This window comes from Balaenoptera ricei, chromosome 7, assembly GCF_028023285.1.
Source record: "Balaenoptera ricei isolate mBalRic1 chromosome 7, mBalRic1.hap2, whole genome shotgun sequence".
In the NCBI taxonomy this organism is placed as follows: domain Eukaryota; kingdom Metazoa; phylum Chordata; class Mammalia; order Artiodactyla; family Balaenopteridae; genus Balaenoptera; species Balaenoptera ricei.
The window spans coordinates 103,276,524-103,297,129 of NC_082645.1; the positions used below are offsets into that span (position 1 = coordinate 103,276,524).

General features: G+C 41.8%; 1 protein-coding gene across 3 annotated transcripts in view; it reads right to left on the reverse strand.

Moving 5' to 3' along the window:
- The window catches only part of NHEJ1 (non-homologous end joining factor 1), a 75,285-nt gene that overhangs the window by 6,275 nt on the left and 48,404 nt on the right, over positions 1-20,606 (reverse strand). For 2 of the 3 annotated variants that reach the window (XR_009504298.1, XR_009504299.1), the window contains exon 6: positions 3,048-3,280. The exons of the other annotated variant lie outside the window; for it this stretch is intronic. The gene's annotated coding sequence lies outside the window, so the exon portion shown is untranslated. The remainder of the gene's footprint in view (positions 1-3,047; positions 3,281-20,606) is intronic. 3 annotated transcript variants of the gene reach the window in all.

Consider the following 20,606-nt stretch of genomic DNA (forward strand, 5'->3'; position numbering starts at 1 on the left):
CCGATCCTACCCTCACTCCCCACCCCCATCTCATCCCTCCTTTCCTCTGAGGCTGCTTCAGAAAAGAAACCTTTAGAATCCTGGGTAAGGAAAGGCTGGACCCCGATATACTGCTTACCCTACTCAGTATGGACCCACAGGTGAAGTATAAAGGTTTAAAAGACAGAAGAGAAGGGAGAAATGAGCAAACTGGAGCCCCCAGCACTAGCCCTGAGTAGGTCTTTGGTTCTGCCACCAGCCCCAGAAGCTGGCACAGCCCCAAGGCCCTGACACTGACCATCACAGTATCATAACCGCCAGGGCAGGGCCCCCAACACGTGATTTCCCAAGGGTAAGAATCCTCTCCTCCCTCTTGCAATGTGGTAAACTGCTGTACTGGATACAAACTTCCCTCCCTAGGGGGCCCAAGTCAGGTTAGGAAATCATGGTAATCTTCATCATTAGCTCCTCCTTGCGGTAAGAGCATACTGGAAAACCCTTCTAAGGTCTCAGATTACCAAAGGTTTACCAAAATAAATAGGGAGGAACAAGAAAACTGGTTTGGGAAGAGGACTCCAAGGAGAAAGACTCTTCAGAATAGAATTCCACCCCCCCACACCATCCATTCATTCGGCAAATATTTACTGATTACCTACAGTGTTCGCGATGATGTGGGTGCTGGGGATACAGTATATTGAACAAAAGAGATAAAAATTCCCTGCCCTCCTGAAGTTTACATTCTAGAGAGGGGAGATCAACAACAAACATAGCTAATTAAACCATACTCTCTATCATATGGTGTTAGCACCACAGAGAAAAATAAATCAGCACAGGTTGATTATGGGATGGGGCAGGAATGTGTTGCAATTTTAAATAGAGGTCAAAGAAGGCCTCACTGAGAGATGACACTTTAAAAAGACCTAAAGGAAAGTAACAGGACGATCCACTGGCTATCTAGATCAAGTGACCAGATTCCCAGTTTGCCTGGGTCAGTCCCAGTTTGTGCTTGTTGTCGTTTATTAGTAGAGCTCCTTTTCTCTCTTATAAGTGTCCCAATTTGTATGATAAATTAGATGGTCACCCTATATCAGAGGAAGAGTATGGCAGGTATGTGGATATGTGTCTGTGTGTTTATTTGAAATCGTGAGATAATGTAGCATATGATCTTTTATTCTGTAAGATGGGAAGCCACTGGAGTTTATAAAGAGAAGAGTGAAATGATCGGATACACATTTTAAAAAGATCACTTTGAATGTAGAAAGACAAGTGGGCAGATCTGTTAGGAGGCTGCTACAATAACCAAGTGAGAGAGGATAGTAGCTTGGGCCTGGGTGGCAACAGTGGAGGTGGTGAGAAGTGATCAGATTCTGGATATATTTGAAGGTATGGCCGATAGGATTCATTGATGGATTGGATATAGAACGTGAGAGGAATCAAGGATAACTCTACTCCAGGGCATAAGGCAGATGTTACAGAGGGATGATCAGAAACCTAAAATAAAATCAGAGATAACCTGAAATGGCTCCTGGGTCGACAACACAGACTCAACCTGGGTAGTAAAACAGGGAGACTCAGTGGGAAAGGTGAACCCAATGCCCAAGAGAAGTATCAGAAAGTTAAAAAAGAGGAAGCCATAAGTGGCTCTCACTCAAAGAGGAAGAAGCAAAACTGTCTAGGAATTAGGGGGGGAAAAGTCTCAGAAAAAAAGATAAGTAGAAACAAGCTTTAAGTTCTGGCTTTAGAGTCACAAAGACTCAGATCTGTACCTAAGGTCTTCTAGTTGCTAGCTGTGACATTCTGGGCAATTTACTGTATTTAATCAACGTCCTATTTTAAGAGAAAAAAAGAGATGGAGGGTTGGGTAGATATGGGGGGTGGGGAGGGAGGACTGAGACAAACAATATCTACATCATAGAGTTCATGAGAGGATTAAACAAGCGAGTAGAGTAAGTACCCAAGAAATCTCTGTCCCCTCCCTCTGCAAGACAAAGGAGGCTCAAGAAATGCCCTAATGAGCTCTAGTACTTAGAGAAACCAGGGTCTCACCCAATTGTTAACCTTTCCCCACTGCGTGCCAAAGCATATGATCTAAAGATTCAGTGACTACTCAAAGCCCAGGTCAGGGAGGTACAGTCACAGAAACCCAGCTAGTAACCTGTGGGTAGTTCACTGTCCACTATGGCCACACGAGCCCAATCCTCAGTCTCCAGTAAGGACCAAGGTCCTGGCTTTAAACTCTGACTTTGCCAGTTAGCAGCTATGTTACTAACTTCTTTTAGCCTCTGTCCCCTCACCAGAACAATGAGGAGACCAATACCTACTTTTATGAGACTGATAGAAGGATTATATGAGGTAATACATGTAAAGGTTGCCTGCTCCATATAAATTATGTCTCCTGACCGCCCCTCAAATGCTCTTGTTGCCTCTCAAATATCTCCTTTACTCTCCCAATGTGCAGGACCTACCCAAGAAGCCAAGGTTTCACCTTCATTCTCCTCACCCTCTTTTTTTGGGAGGTGGTGGGTATAACAGTGGAGAGTAAAGCTTCCTATTCCAGAAGCACACAAAGCACAAACAGCTTACTCCCTGAAAAACTTTAGTTAAAGTCCAACAATGATTCCACCAGGAACCCTTTCTCACTGCCGTTTCCTGCTCCCCAATGAGGCCTGGGCTCCCCAGTGAGGCCTGGGCAAGAGGCTCTGCTATGGTGTTTCCATTGTAAAGTAATATACACTCAGTAAAGGCTATTTGGAAAGTAGAAAAACGTGACCTGCAGATATATCATTCAAACAGTCAGTCATATGTTTTTGATGGGATTAATCTCACAGCTTCTTCAGAGTTTGAGAGGGAAAAAAAAAAACGTTAATAGGACAGAGAAAAGAGACGTGGTGGTGATGTCCAGGTTTTCAAAAGACAACCGGTTCACTCTCCCTTCGCCTCCCTTGAAATTTTTCCACAGCAGCTCACTTGGATGAGGTGTTTCAGGCAAGATCTAAGCCCAAAGGGTCCCTCTGTGTTGTCCCTCACAGAATACGCCTCTGAATTCCCTCAGTTCACTGATCACAAACCTTGGTGATTTGGGAGAGACCCGGCGCTCTAAGGATACGAGGCACGCTGCCCTTGAGATCGTATGCGAAGTCGACGAGACAGCTGACCTGCTCCTGTGTTTGGTCTGGTTTGGCTTTGTTGGGTCTGTGTCACACAAGGCCCACCCTGGCCATTGTGCCCTGCCGCGGCTGACCTCACCATGCTCTCCCGTCGGCCTCCGGTTCCTGAGCACCCACCCACTCGGCACTGGGCTCTACTAGGGAAAAAGCACAAACAGATCTGAACTTAATCTTGTGTTTGAGACCTTGCAAATTAATTATAGTCTACCTCAGCCCTCCCCACTTTTAAAACTAGGTGGGAGAATGGATGCATGCATACACTCACCTATCCAAGCATGCGTACATGCAATCCAGTTAAATCATTACATCGCTTTCTTTGTGGTCTGCCCTTCAAAATGGGATAATTTTGCTGCCTCACTCTCCCTCACAGTGCTGGAAATGCAACCATGACAAAATAGGTGCAGAGTTCCAAAGAGTTTGAGATAAAGTCCAGATTTTTCTGGTTCTACTTGAGGCCTAGGTAGCTCCCCGAAGTGCACAGTCAGAAGAGAAGGGAGATGGGAAGAAAGACTATAAAGAGAGGTCCAAACAGAAGGCTTGAATAATGTTAGTAAGATGAACATTTTGGAATGCTTTCAATGTACTAGGTACTAGGCTAAGCATTTTAATCCATTATCTCAATTAATCTCCACAGTAAGCCTACCAGGTAGGCACTAAAATCATTCTCATTTTATACAGGGGAAAACAAAGGCTCAGAGAGGTTATGAAACTTGACTAGGGCCACAGCTAGAAAGTTGCAGAATGGGGCAGCAGAAGGCCCAGGAGGCTGAACTCCAGAACATACACTTGAACCACTTCACTGTATCTCCTCATAAAATCACCCACTGAGACAGCCATTTCTCCCTCCCATCCCCCAGCTCCCACTCCCCAGAAGGAGGTTGGTCCCTGTTCTGAGACCTAGTGGTACTAGAATGTAGCTCTCTCACCTTCCTTCTGAAACCTCCAAAGAGCCCAAGAGACTGATAGAGGGAAAAGACAAAATACCCTCCAGAGAAGGAAGGCCTTACTTAATTAAGTCCTTGACTGTCCTCCAACAGGACTAGAAAATCAGAAAAATGAATCTCTGGTATGGGGAGGCTCTAGACTCTAAATCTCCTTTTAAAATAAGTACAGCCCCTCAAAGTCATAGCAGGAAGGCCCCTCAGCTCTGCCCCAAAAGAAAAATAATGGTAAAGGGAGTGGAAGTGAAGGTGGGGGCAGGGGCCGCCGCTCTCATAAGAGCCCTTTGTGGTGGCTGCCTCTGAAAGGAGGTTTTGCTAGACAAGGTGGAACTTCTCAAGGTGACAAGCAAATGGTACAGCCTGAGCGGTGACCCTCTGCTCGCTCGTAACCACCCCCTCCCCTCCGGAGGGCCAGAGCCTACACTGTCCCCGAAGCCCCACCCAGCGCCAGCACAAACCGCGGCTTTCTAACTAACAAGCAGCAAAGGGGCTGGGGGGATGCAAGTGGTTTCCTGGGGGGGAAGGAATCCTCAGAGCCCCTCAGAAAGCGCAGTAGCAACTCTCATTCCTTCTTTTTCTACTCCCACTCCTTCTCCAGGAAGAACAAGCAGCTCCTGTCAGCTCTGGCTCAGGGAGGGGGCGCCAACCAGCCCATCGGGGACAACCAGTCTGAAGGATAGTTTAGCCCCTCTCTCAAAGTCAGCCACCTCACTATCCTTTCTCCAAGTGGAAATGAAACAAGGAGGTAAAAACCAAAAAGAAAAGAGCATCAGGTTTAAGAACAAAAAGAAAATCACAACAATACAGCAGGTATCTGACTCTGAAAGCTTGTGATCCCTGCCCTGTGCCATGAGCACTACACAGGAGCACATATTTCATTTTTTCCCTCTATCAGTGGAGAAGAGAGGACAGTCAACTGGGTCTGTAGGGCACAGAGGTGATTTAGAGGACCCGGTAGTATTATCTGTAGGACCTCTACCACCAAAGGGATTCTCTTTCACTCCCCATTACACGCTTGACAGCTGGGAACACAGCCCACGGCGGCTGTGATCTCATGGGCTCCTCGCCCCCGCCCTTCCTGTCCTCTCCACCCCACAGAATCTTCCTCTATACGGCGATGCACCGCCTCCCCATAACACACACACACACACACACACACTCATGATAAGGGCCTGATCTTTATGACCTTAGGTAGGCAAAGATTTCTTAACAGGACATAAATCATAAAGGAAAAGATTGATAAATTGGACTATATCAAAGTTAGGAACTTCTGTTCATCAAAAGATACAAATAAGAGAGCAAAAAAGCAAGCTATAAAGTGGGAGAAAATATTTGCAATACATATAACCAACAAAGGACTCATTTTCAGAATATTTGAAGAACTCTGAAAAATCAATAAGAAAAAGACAAATAACCCAATAGAAAATTGACAAAAGGCTCAGTCATAGCTAAGTGATCAATAATTACATGAAAATGAACAGAACCTCATTAGTCACTGGGGGAGTTAAAAAGCCACAGTAGGATACCACTACATATTCACTATAATGGCTAAAAAGAAAAGGCAGATAATACAAGTGTTGACAAGGATGTGGTACAACCAGAACTCTCATATACTGCTTGTATGAGTATAAATTGATATAGTTGTTTTGGAAAACTGTTTGGCAGTATCTACAAAATCTAACATATGTATAACTATGAAGCATCCAACACAAATGGGTAAATAAATTGTGGAATAGTCTTACAATAAAATATTATACAGAAATGAAAATTAACAAAGTACTACTAACATGGATGAATTTCATAAAAATTTTGTTGAGTGAAAGAAGTCAGACACAAAAGAGTACATACCATATAATTCCACTTATATGAAATTCAAAACAGGCAAAATTAATCTATCATATTAAAAGTCAGGACAGTGACCCTTTGGGGGTGGTAGGTACTGAGTACTGGAAATTTTCTAGTTCTTGATCTGGGTGCTGATTACACAGCTAGGCTCATTTTGTAATTCTTCAGGCTGTATGCTTATGATAGGGGCAGTTTTCTGTATGCATCTTATACTTTGACTTTAAAAGTTTATTAATAGAAGAAAAACAATTTGGCAGTTCCTCTGAAAGTTAAACATAGAGTTATTATATGATCCATATAGTTATTATATTGCACTCCTAGGTATATACCCAAGAGAATTGAAAACGTATGTTCATACAGAAACTTACACACAAATGTTCATAGCAGTTTTATTCATAATAACCCCAAAGTGGAAAATGACCCAACTGTCTATCAACTGACGAATGAATAAACAAAATGTGGTATATCCCGATAAGGGCCTATTATTCTGCCATAAAAAGGAATAAAGTACTGATACTTGCTTCAATGGATGGACCTTGAAAACAATGCTAAGTGAAAGAAGCCAGACACAAAAGACCATATACTGTATGATTCCATTTGCATGAAATATTCGAGAGGTGAATCTACATAGAGACAGAAAGTAGATTAGTGATTTCCAAGAATGGGGGGAGTGGGGAATGGAAAATGACTGCAAGTGGATATAGAGTTTCTTTTCGGGGGTGATGAAGAGGTTCTGGAATTATATAGTAGTTGTAGTTACACAACTTTATGAATATTGTAAAACCACGGAATTATACACTTTTGCTTTATACTTTTTTGGTAAATGTTATGGTATGTGAATTATATCTCAATTTTTCAAAAAGATTTTTTTAAAAAGATAAAGTCTCTACTCTCCCACACTCCTCTGCCTGTCCTCCACTCTGTTCCCTCTGTCAGGAATAGATTCTCAGGCTCCCAACAGGCCTGGACAACTTTCAAAGGACTTTAACACAGTCAGTGGAGCAGATTCCTGCCTAGTGGCTGAGTAACTGGCGTTAGCACAGAATGGGGACAGAGCACGGGATCTAGGGTCACATGGGCCTAGCTTTGAAAATAAGCCCGCCACTTACATATTCTTTTTATGATCTTGGCTAAGTGTCTATTAATCTCTTTGAGCCTCAATGTTCTCTCTATAAAATGAGTAGAATAATTCTTATCAATGAGGGTTGTTGTGAGGATTGTTAAATGAGATCATGTACATAACATATTAATTCTGCTCTCTTGGAGTTCCAAGGAACCTCAGCTACCTGAAGGCAACCAGAAGCACTTTAATTTGGCAAAACAGTGTGGGCTCTGGAGTTGAATTGCTTACACTCAGATCCCAAGTCCATTACTTTATCTTTCTAAGCCTTAGTTTCTCCAGTTATACAATGGGAATAAGAATACTACGAGCATTTTAGAGTAATTCTGAGGATCAAATGAGATAACGCATGTAAAGTGCTTACTACACTGTCTGGCACATAGAAGGCACTCAATAAATATTAACTGTTATTATTAATTCAGCCATTAATCAAAACTGTTGACTATGCCAGATAGTGTGCTGTGTCCTAAGGATAAGATGGAGTTCACTGCCTTCAAGGAGCTCATAGTCTGGTTGGGGAGTCAGACACATAAACAGATAATTGTTCTTATGGCTGGGCACACACTGGAGCCTTTGATTGTCAGTCAGCAACACTAGGTCTAAGGCATTATAAAACCAAGCTGGATACGTAAGGAATGGTGTGGGGTGGGGGCAGCGGTGAACAGACTAACCATGAATCAACAGTAGACCCCTTCTTTTTTCTATAAATAGCCTACAAGAACCTAGATAAATACGCAGGCAGACATCGACTTCCTCCTCAGCATTGCTACTAACTGGCCAGGGGCTTAAGGGCATCTCCTGTATATCTGTCTCCCCCTACTCTTCAAGTGGCTGGTTCCTTCTCATCTTTCAGATCTCAGATCTCAGTTCAAACGGAATTCTCCTGGTCCCCTTACCATATCATCTAAAGTATTTGTTCTTATAGCACTCTATTCTTTTTCCTCAAAACAGTCATAATAATTTTCAATTATTTATGTTTACTTGTTTCCTTTCTCTCCCAGTAGACTGTGAGCTCCTAGAGTTCAGGTTCATTCAGCAAATATTTATTGAGTATCTACTACGTGCCAGGCTCTGAATTATGTGCTGGGAATTCAGTTTGGGGGTATAGACATGGCCACTTCCCTCACGGAGCTTATACTCTATATTTGTTGCAGAGCTTTGGGATGGAAGTATATCCCAATCCTGGCTGAGGACCTCTTCTGATTAGCCCAGTTAGAGACGAGCCCTTGGCTGCCAATCTCTCACTGAGTCAAAAAAGCAAGGGGCTGGAACTCTTGGGACGTCTTAGTTCTTCCTTTTGCAGTCCCAGATTCCCAGGCTCACAGTCCAGCAGAGTTTAAGTGAGGGCGAACAGCACAACCTCAGAGACATTTCAGCAAGTTCTTTCCTTATAAAGCTATTCATATCAGCATTCTAAAAGCAAGAACAGTCGGTATCGGGCAAGGGATGTACTGTCTGGGATGGGAGGTGGGGATAGGGAGGCCAAAGTCTCCTTTTAAGTCCTGCAGAGGAGGAATAACTCGAGTCCTCAGCACTTTTCAAATTCAGTGCCCTGAGATTGCTGCTTCCCATAGTCTGAGCTTCTCTAGCATTGATCCTCACCATCCCAAGGCTGCTTCCTGCTAAAACTAGCCTGAGGTCTAGGGATGCTCCATTAGACTTTAGTAAATATATTCAGCAGCAAACTCTCTGGGGATAGGCCAAGAGAACATTGTTTCCCAGGACTGGGAGATAATAAAATTGAAAGGAATATTTAAAAAGCTGCCTCAAATTCTTTGTTAAATGAACAAGAGTGTACATACACACACATACACACAAACACACACGGAATCAATCCTTTATTGATTGATTGATCAATCAATCAGTGTGACTCTGATCCCCTGGCCCCAACTAATTAGACCAAGGGTGGACACCTGACCCAAGAGAAGTCAATCTCTAGATCAACCAGATTCTCTTCATTGGGTGTGTGACCCAAAAGTCACAGCATGGATGCTTAGCTTTTTGTGTGTGCTATGGACTCCTTTGCAGTCTGGTGAAGCCTGGGGACCCTTTTTAAATGCATAAAATAAAATATATAAGATTACAAAGGAAATAAATTAATTAAAATGCCATATTCAAATATTTTTAAAATGTGGGGACTTCCCTGGTGGCACAGTGGTTAAGACTCCGTGCTCCCAATGCAGGGGGCCCAGGTTCAATCCCTGGTAAGGGAACTAGATCCCATATGCACGCTGCAACTAAGAGTTCGCAGGCCACAACTAAGGAGCCCACGAGCCGCAACTAAGAGGAGCCTGCCTGCCGCAACTAAGACCTGGTGCGACCAAATAAATATTTTTTAAAAATAAATAAATAAAATAAAATGTGTAACAGAATAATATATGTACTTCTTTATTAACATATTAAATTATAAGATCTAGTAGTGGGTCAAATAACCACCAGAATTTCAAGTAGTGATGAGCGTAAATTATATTTCATGATATCTGTAGCAACTATAAAATGATATGAAAATATCTGTGATTTCTATTGGTGACAAAGTCACAGATACTGCTAATGACATGGTGAATTTTGCTTACATTTGTTTATTTTTTTAACTGAAATATAGTTGATTTATAATATTGTGTTAGTTTCAGGTTACAGCAAAGTGATTCAGTTATATATATATTTTTTCAGATTATTTTCCATTATAGGTTAAGATATTGAATATAGTTCCCTGGGCTATACAGTAAATCCTTGTTGTTTATCTGTTTTTTGTTTTTTGGTGGTTTTTTCTTTTAATTAAAAAAAAATTTTTTTAACATCTTTATTGGAGTATAATTGCTCCACAATGGTGTGTTACCTTCTGCTTTACAACAAAGTGAATCAGCTATACATACACACACACACCCATATCTCTTCCCTCTTGCATCTCTCTCCCTCCCACCCTCCCCATCCCACCCTGCAAGGTGGTCACAAAGCACCGAGCTGATCTCCCTGTGCTATGCGGCTGCTTCCCACTAGCTATCGGTTTTACATTTGGTAGTGTATATATGTCCATGCCACTCTCTCACTTTGTCCCGGCTTACCCTTCCCCCTCCCCATGTCCTCAAGTCCATTCTCTAGTAGATCTGCGTCTTTATTCCCGTCCTGCCCCTAGTTTCTGTTTATCTGTTTTATGTATAGTAGTTTGTATCTGTTAATCCCATACTCCTAATTTATCCCTCCCACCCTCTTTCTCCTTTGATAGCTGCAAGTTTGTTTTCTATGTCTGTGAGTCTATTTCTGCTTTGTATATAGATTCATTTATATTATTTTTTAGATTCTACATATAAGTGATATCATATAATATTTGTCTTTGTCTGACTTACTTCACCTAGTATGATATTCTCTAGGTCCATCCATGTTGCTGCAAATGGCAATATTTCATTTTTTTATGGCTGAGTAATATTCCATTGTATATATATATATATATATATATATATATATATATATATATATACCACATCTTCTTAAACCAATCATCTGTTGATGGGCACCTGGGTTATTTCCATGTCTTGGCTATTATAAATAGTGCTGCTATGAACACTGGGGTGCTTAAATCTTTTTGAATTACAATTTTCATCTTTTTGGGATACACGCCCAGGAGTGGGATTGCTGGATCATATGGTAGCTCTATTTTTAATTTTTAGGGAACCTCCATACTGTTCTCCATAGTGGCTGTATCAATTTACATTCCCACCAACAGTGTAGGAGGGTTCCCTTTACTTAACACCCTCTCCAGCATTTATTGTTTGTAGACTTTTTGATGACAGCCATTCTGACCTTGTTTATGTTTATAATAGAGGAAATGCTAAATTTGTTACAGGTTAATGAAAATAAAGATGCAATCCCCCCCGCATCCAATTCATGAAACCCTGAATTCTAAGCATGAATTCTCAAGGGACCCATGGATCCCAGGGTGAAAAACTCCTGCTGTAAAGACTCGCATTAGATAACAGTGCTTGCTTACTTAGAAAGGCCATGCAGACCTAGTCAGAGTTAGCAGTAAGGCAAGCCAAAGCCACATGTCAGTCAATAGCTTATAGGAGCAGAAACAAACCTGTCAGTGGGTCTTGAGATGAGCGATCTTGAGATCCCAGAGAAAGACGCTAACTTTCCAGTTCCTGAGAGACATGGTTAGGTGTCCTGAAATTAGACACGGACAGATCTCCTTGTGCCTTTTCAGTAAATTTCCTTTTTACCTAAGCTAATTGAGGGGATTTTCTTCCTTACAATTAATTACTGAAATAATCCTTTAAACAAATGAGCAAACTGAAACATGTTTATAATATACTATGTTTATTTGTGTACATTAACATCCTACTGGATTATGAATTCCTTAAGAGTTCAGAGTATGTATAATCTTAATTCTGTAAAGCCCATAGCTGCTGATGTCCATGAGCTCACTATAGCAGATACTAACAATATCAAATGCGTCTGAGGAGGAGGGAAAGCTGCCTTTCTTCTGCCCATGTGGCTAAACCTGGCAGGCAAACATAGGCAGTTTAGATAGTGAGCTCATAGGAGCCTGACGAAATGGATTAGGATGAAAAATCAAGAAAGAGGTCCTGGTACCATCTGAATCATTGTAGAGCTCTAGGTTTAGGGAGGGCAAGAGCAAGTAAAAATACTTCAAAAGACAGTGAAAACCAAATCAAATCAAACATCCAAATGAAAATGTAAAAAATATTTAACACAACACTGCAGTGACTACCAAAGTCCAAGCATGGCAAACCTGTTGAGGGACATGCTCTTCAGACTTGTACCAGTGCCTGGCCCCCCTGAACTCTTAGTTTAAAGAAGGGCACAGATTCCAAGAAATCTGAGGTTCTAAGAAAAAAAAAAAATTCTGGATACAAAGTCACTTTCCAGAAAATCAAGAACCTGGCAGGCTTCAAGGTTAGGAAGTTGAAGCGCTAGCAGGTTAATTGTTAGGCCTGAGTTACCTGCCACAGTTCAGCTCAAAATACTCATTCACAGCAGGACACCTGCCTAACACATAGCTGGGGTGGTGATGGAGGGGTGTGACCCAAAGTTGTCCAATGATGACTCTAAAATCCAGTGCCTAGGGAAAACTAGGCAGGCCTAATGAGGCATTAAAGAGATGCCAGAAAAAGATGGAATACTAGGAGAAAAGTGGAGGTTAAAAGATACACTTCAACCAGACCACGACTCAGAACAGGAGTGTGGTCACACTATGCGGGAGTTGAGGGTGGTGGGAGAAGGGGGCTGGAGAAACAGAGAAGTGTGTCTCTGCAGAGGGGTCAAGGCAGGCTTGATTAGGAGGGAATTTTCCTAAATGGATGTAATCAGGCTTGAGGCTAAAAGCTGCTTTCTGAGCCTTTCTAGTCCCTCAGCCCGGGATTTCTGCATCCCTTGTCCATTCTCCCCGCTGTAGTCCAGGGACCACAGGGACTCGAAGATGCCTGGATCATTTCTAGGTACAGTACATCTCACACTCCTTTGGATCTAGGTTTCACTGAGGAGGAGACAATGCCCTGGTTACCTAATTAAGCGTTTCCTAACTGATACACTCTCCACTTCCTCGTAGGAAGCCATAATCTTGTGGGTTTAAGATTCCCACTGAGTTTGCTAAACTCTTATCCTCAGGTTCACTTAGGAGGCAAGAACAGGCAGCCCTGACACCAGGCTGACCCTAGGGAACAGAACAGCTACTCCAGGGTTCATCTCCAGGTGAGGGGACGAAGGAAGGACCAAATCTAGGCTCTGGTTACAGGGCATCTGCAACACCTGCTGATAATAAAACATTATCTGTCAAGGCTTTGGCCCTCCAACCCACCAAAACAGAGGAAGAGGGAGAGGAATTTATTCCTTCTGATGCCCACCCCAGGGGCCCCCCACCCCCACTCCACCCCAAAGGCCACTAGCCAGAGTAGAAAGGCACCTAAGGGAGGGTCTAAAGAAAAGACTGACCAAGAGATGTGAAAGGCTGTACTGGTCCCTTCCTAGAAAGGGAAGGTGGGCAGTGGATATGAGAGAAAAGCTAAGGAAACACTTGGCCAAATCAGCTTTCTTCCTTTCCCACTTCCACTGAATCAAGTTACAGAGGTGGCTTTTGTAAGATCTGTGGGAGAATAAAGCAGAGAATGGAAAGGAAATATTCAATTTGAATATGTTGAGTTTGAGATGTCTATTAGACTTTCAAGTGGAAATGTTGAACAAGCAGCTGGAAACACAAGTGTGGGGTTTGGGAAGATCTGGGCTGGAGATACAGGCGTAAAGATGGTATTTGAAGCCAAGAGATTGAATGCAGTCAGTCAGAGTGAAGGTGGGTAGAGAACAGAAGAGGACCCAGGACTGAGTCCTGGAGGGAGTGCAGAAGAGAAGGAATCAGCAAAGGAGTTTGTGAAGAAGTAACCAAGAAGTGGAAAATAAAGCCAAGAAAGTGCACAGCTCTGGAAGCCAAATGAAGATAGTGTGTCAAGAAGGCCTGGGTGACCAGCTGTATCAAAGGCTGCTTGTAGATCAAAAAAGATGAAAACCAAGAACTAACTATTGGACTTGGCAGTGAGAAAGTCAGCAGCGACCTTTTCAAGAACAGCTTTGGTAGAGTGAGAGTCAAACCCCACTGAAATGGTTTTAAGAGAGAACAAGAGAGAAATTGAGCATCATGAAAATAGACAACTCTTGAAAGCAGTTTTGTAGCAAAGGGGGCAGAGAAGTAGGGTAGTAATTACTGGGCAAAGCAGGGTATCAACAGAAGGATTTTTAAGGTAGGAAAAATAATAGCACATTTGTATGCTAATATGATAAACTTATAGAAAGCAAAAAGTTAGAGAGGGGAGAATTACCGGAGCAATTTCCTTGATAGGTAACATGGAATCTAATTGCACAAATAGAGGGACTGCTTTCAGATTGATAGATGGCTAATTTATCTATGCAAACAAGCAGAAAGTCAGTATATGAGGGTATATATGTTAGCAGTAGGTAGAAGTGGTGGCGTAAGTCTGTTACCATTCACTTCTTATTGATTCTTCTTTTTCCCCCAGCAAATTAGGAAGCAAGGTTAAGGTGATAGGGACTTAAGGAAAGAGAAGAAGGTATGAAATAGTCATCTAGAATGATGGGAGAGTGAATGGATTAGGGAAATATAATATGACTGCCTGGCATTATTAAGGGTGCACTTGAAGTTCTTGGTCAAGAATTTAAATTGAAACTAGTCAGCATGCTTTTTTTTTTTTTTTCTGACTATATCTGGCTGCATATGCAGGTATGGAAGAGGTAGAAAAGTTGGGTTTAACTGTATATGACACAAGAGATGGGCAACAGAATCAAGAGTGCATGCAAAGAAGTGATTATAATGATTGACCATAGAAGCTGGGTAAGGAAAGGAAGCAGGACATCAAAGGAGTCAAGACAATGAAAAGGAGGGTAAGGTCAATGGACTGGCCGTCTCTGTGGAATTAAAGGAATGTTGAGTCGAGGTAGAGAAGGAGAGCTGGAATGATAAGAAAAGGAAATGGTTGGAAAGTAGGATGTATAAAATTGAGATTACGGAGGGGTTGCGATAACTGGTGATGACAAAGTCCAGAGTAGACCCTAGAGCAGCTTCTAAACAGTGGCACTACTGACCCTTTGGGTTAGACAGTTCTTTGTCATGGGGGCCATCCTGTGCACTACAGGAGGCTGAGCAGCATCTCTGGATGTTACATACCACACTAGATGCCAGCAGCACCCCACCACAAATGGTGACAACCAAAAACGTCTCCAGACATTTCCAAAGGTTCTCTGAGGGCATAACCTCCCCTTGTTGAGAACCAGTGCTCTAGAGTATGTCCATAGTAATCAGTGAATGAGACAGAGCAGAAGTCAAGGTAATCAGAGAAGACTGGAGAAAGTGGTGGTGAGTCAGGAGCTAAAGTCCCCAAGAAATGAGTTGGAATGACTCAGAGTCAGTGCGTTACAACAACAATGAAGAATAATGGATGATATAATCTTATGACACGAGATTCAAAGCCAGGCTTTTTAGGGAAGAGGAGGGAGAACAGTCGGAAAGTAGCAATTAGAAGCACGGAGGTCGCGTAGCCCACCTTCAAACTCAGTGGTAAGAGGACTATGGGAGAAGAAATAGCTACCATGTGAGAGGGGTGTAAAAAAGAAACATCCTCAGGGGAAAGCCAGGTTTCTGAGCAGGAAGGAGAAAGAAATGCCCAGAGAAGAGACTGAAGCTAAAGAAGATTCTGCTGATGATGTACTATTAATTCCAGAAGGCACAGTGGAAGGGTTCAGCAACTGGGGAAGGCTGGGAAAAGAGGACAGGATGGAGGAATGCAAGATGTGTTCCTCAAACTGGAAGGTGGAATCCAGTGGAAGGTTCACTAAGGGGAGCGGTGGTGTAGAGGACACAAATCTTCAGAACAGAAAAGAAGGAAGCCTCTGTTATCCTGGCACGAAGGTGGACACAAGGTAACAATCTGCTGGGAATACAGCACATGCCACTAGGAGTCATGCTATAATTACCAACCGGAGGCTAGAACTAGTCTAGAACAAAAGGATAGATTTCTAATCTCCAAAGAATAGCACCAGCTTTAATATTAGGAAGTCAACCAAACAGACACATATCTCTCAAGAGATGAGAACAGGGTTTTCAAGAGTCCAGGAGCTAAGGAAACTTTCAAGAAGTGTGAAGCTTGTGTAAGGTTAGTGAAGATAGGCCTAAAGACCTAAGTAGAACTCTTGGGGCCCATTAGGAAAGTGCCTTCCTCGTTAGATTAGAAATTAGGGCGATCTAAGAGGGCCGGAGGAGCTCTAAAGAAGCAATGAAATATGGCCAAGAATCCAGAGGACTTGATCTCGTGCTTACAGTCTGGAAGAGAATTAGAATTTGTAAATTCCCAGAGGGACTGAGAATTATCCCACCGGCAACACACCCACCAAGCCAGACAAGATTGAGGAAAGGAACAAGGACCAGTGGGCCCCGGAAGCTAAACCAATCAATCAGTCTAAGAAGAAGCAAAGAACTCTATCAGGATAAGGAATTGGTGCTGGGTAAACTCATCCATTTATTTTTCTTCCTTTTAAAAAAATTACAGAGAAACATACTGACTTAACACTTAAGTTTACACTTAACACAAGTTTAAACACTACAGAAGTATATAAGTGAAAGACTCCCTCTCTTCACCTCCAGTCCATTCCTCAGAGGTAATCACTGTGAACAATTTGGTGTATATCCTCCCAGACATTTTTCTATTCTTTTTTTTTTTTTTTAAAGTTTAATCTTATTTATTTATTTATTTTTTATTTATGGCTGTATTGGGTCTTCGTTTCTGTGCGAGGGCTTTCTCTAGTTGTGGCAAGCGGGGGCCACTCTTCATTGCGCGGCGCGCGGGCCTCTCATTATCGCGGCCTCTCTTGCCGCGGAGCACAGGCTCCAGACGCGCAGGCTCAGCAATTGTGGCCCATGGGCCTAGTTGCTCCACGGCATGTGGGATCTTCCCAGACCAGGGCTCGAACCCGTGTCCCCTGCATTGGCAGGCAGATTCTCAACCACTGCGCCACCAGGGAAGCCCATTTTTCTATTCTTATGTAAACATACACAGAGGTGATTTTCCCCCTAAAATGGGATCATATTACACATATTTTTATGCATTTTTCTTTTTTCACTTAATAGTATATCATGGCCATCTTTTTAAGTTATAGACAGGTCTACCTCATTCTATTTAATGGCTTCTTTGTATTACATTGAATGGATAAACCATAATTTTTCTTATTTACATAACAGTAGGCATTTAAACTGTTTCCAATTTTCCTATTATAAAGAACGCTACTTTGAACATACTTGTGTATATCTTTGCATGTTAATAATTCTACAGATTACATTCCTACCTGCTGGATTAAAGGATATATCTGATACTGCCAAAAATTGCCCTCCAAAAATAATGTATCAATTTACCTTCCCACTAAAATTGTATAAAGAATGCCCAATTCCCCACACTCTTGCCAAAACTCTAATAATCCATCTTAATTTTTGCCAACTGATAGGAGAAGATCGCATTCTTGTTTTAATGTGAACTCCTTTTTGTTTTGTTTGTTTGTCTGTTTAGGTAGGGAAGGATATTTCAGTGTAATGATAATGAGAACTAATTTCAAATCCATTTATATACATAAACATTGAACCAAGGGATGCCATCTTTATTAATATACTGATTGCTAAATGGAAAGAAATATGAGAAGAATAATTATACACATAACCAGTACCTTTGAGGGTTTATTGTGTGCCCAGACACTGTGAAAAGTACCTAAGTATATTATCTTATCAAGCTCTTACATCTCTATAGGGTACATTAATATACCCATGTTACAGAAAAAGAAACTGAAGCCAGATAGGTTAAGTATCTTTCTCAAAGTCATACAGCTAGTAACTGAGTAGAACCATGCTCTGAAACCAGATCACTTGACTCTGGGGCCCCCACTCAGACAAGTTAAGTAACTTGCTCAAGTGAAGTTGCACAGCCAGCAAGTGGTGCAGTCAACCCAGACTGTCAAACCCAGGCCTGTCTAACTCCAGAGCGTACATATGTAAGGTGTTTGTTTGTTTAGTAGAGCTTGCATTATTTATATGAATAATGTAGTGATGGTGTGGGGAAGAATTTAGTCCTAAGTAAACGTGGGTTTTTTTTTTGTTTTTTTGGTTCTGGTTTTGGTATTTTGGGTTCTGTTTTGTCTAAGGTTTAAAAAAAAAAAGTACTGAGATTGCCTTGGTTGAACTAACAGCAGAGCCGCTCAGTGCATGACTCCAGGGCATCATACTTTATGTGAATGGAACTCACTGGAGTTGTGCAGTACACAACCTGCAGGGCCAAATGTGGTGGCCCCAGGACCAGACACAGACTGACTAAAGGAAAAGGGATATTTCTCCCATAATTAGGCCAAAAGAACTAAGGGAAACAGAGTGGCCCCTAGTGGTTCAGAATGGTGTTAACAACCACAGAGTCTAGCTAGAAATCTCCAGAACTGCTGAACTAGGGTAGTTGCTGTAGTGAAATCAGGAGATATGAAAACTAATTGCTGCTCTCTCTACCTAGAGGGTTCCCTTATAAGAGAATGCAAGATATAACAGGACTACTCTTTAGAGAACAAATGGTTCCCTAGGAAACAAAGGGGAACAGAGGATAAGTAGCACCCACATCTTGGGTGTCAAGAATAAGATGCCTACAGAATAAATGAAGAAAGGAAAAGAAAATTATTTTACTAATCTAGAGAAGGTGGTAGAGAAGAGGGGATACATAAATAGACTCAAGACTAGATAGTCAGTCCTGGAAACTTCTTAGCAATCTTATAAAAGGCACCGCCCCCTCCAAAAAAAAAAAAAAAACCTAGAAAATTAGGAGAACCTTGAAAATGTTCTCAAGGGGGAAAATGATGCTAAAAGAAACCCAGATGTGGTGAATATAAAATGAATGGAATTTTGGATTCATTCCTACTGTCAGCCTCTCTTAGAATTGAGGCAAAGGCAATTGCAGACTTGGGAAGAAAGGCTTAACTTGACCAAATTAAAATGGCCTAAAGCCATGAAGAGACCATGGGTAAAACAGAAACATACATCAGCTGGGCAGAAGATGGGCCTTGAGAATCAGCACAGTAACTGAAAGAAATGGAGCAGATTCAGCCAAGGTAAATATGATTATAGTATCAATCACATGCTTGATTGAGAAGCGGATATTCTGGTTAATCATATTTTCTGGTTTAATATTTACCATTTGTTACATATACAGATTATCAATTTTCAAAGAATTCAAAAGTATACTGTAAAGTAAAAATAACAGTAAAATAGAAGACATCTCATAATCTTCTAATGATATGGGGTGTTTATCAAAAGTATCAATCATCACTATTGCCTAAGGCTTGTGCAGAATCTGGTCTCTGTTACTGACATGTCAAAAATCTAGCTAAGAAGAAATAATCTAGAAAGATGGAGATGGCACCACATAGGGAGATGACAATGCCCAGAGGGTTAAGAGACATGATCTTTTTCAGTTCAAAGGACTTAGTACAGTAAGAAGCATGATGAGTGATAATAGCAATGGGACAGAGGAAAAAGGTCACATTCGTTTAGACAACTCACTGGACTGTCAGTTCTCTGAGAGCAAGGACTTTGTTTTGGTCACTGCTCTATCACCACATCTAGCACAGTGACCGGCACACAGTTGGCACTCACAAATATCTAAAGAAGGAATGAGTGTTGCTCTGTTTAATACGCTCCTTTCCCATTCTCTCAAAAAATATTTCTGGGAAGAAAGAACGAATGTTGTTTGCTGTGTCTAATATCCTTTTCCACATTCTCTACTTAGGGAAATTCTTATCCTTCAAGGTCCAGCTCAAATTTCTTCTCTTTCTCAAAGTCTTCCCTGATCCCTTCCTGCTGCCCACAACCCTACCTCCTTCAAAGAGCCAAAAATCAAACCTACTTTATTCTCTTCTTCCAGAGCACATTAGTTCGACCCATATTTGCTCTCATTTCATTCTGCACTGCATTACAGTTCAGTATATACACGTCAGGGGCCCTTCCACCGGGTTATAAACTCCTTGGGGGCAAAGTTCTGGATACAGTTATTCTTGAACCCCCATCTTCTAACATAATACCTTGCAAATAAATAGTCATTACCTAAATGTCTGCTAAGTTTAATAAAGTAGAATTATATTCTTGGTGTCTAATAAGAAGGAAGCATATAATAGGTGCTCAAGAAATGTTTACTACATGAATGAACTGAAAGAAAGACAATACCAACAAAAAAAAAGTTCCTTGCCTCAAATCCCAGGGCTGGGAGGCATCAAGCCTTGAAGTTAGAGAAACGGTCTCTTTATTGCCTGGTTCATGTGCCCAGTATCGGGCATTCTGGCACCGAAACTGTAGAGATAAGTTTGGGGGAGCTCCAGGAAGAGTCACATAACTGACTTGGGGTGAGGGAGAAAAGGATAAAAAAGGAGTGATTAGGGGCTTAAGCCAGGCAGATGGCCTATGACGTCTGAGACTGGACACGATAACCTTCTGCTAACATTGGGAGAGTGTAAACACCCAAGAGGGGAGGAATTGTTTAGCCTGGTCCAAAGAGCTAAAAGTAGGAGAAAGGATGAAACAAGGGATGGAAGATCAAAGCCCTGGGACAGGAAAGCCAACCAGGAGAGACACTGCTCTCCCTGGACTGAGAAAACAATGTCATATACATTTTCAGATATCAGCAAGTGTCATTATCCTCATCTTCAGGCCTAAAGGAGGTCTACAAACAGACGGATTACTGAAACTAGAAGAACTGAAACCTAATATCAAAGAGCCTATGCTTGGAACAGAAAGTCCTTTTACCATTATGCAAAATATAGTCCCATACTCAGTGTTATTAAAGCAGTGTCCAAAAAAACCATTGCTTCAGACTGCACCCGAAAGTAAAAGCACCTCCAAGAGAAGATGAAAGAAGAAACGGTAAAGAGAAAGAGATCAGCAAAGCAACGGGCCTGGAATCCCGTCGTTCAGTAAAACACATGAAATCTCCCATCTGTGCTCTAATTCACTATTTTCCATTT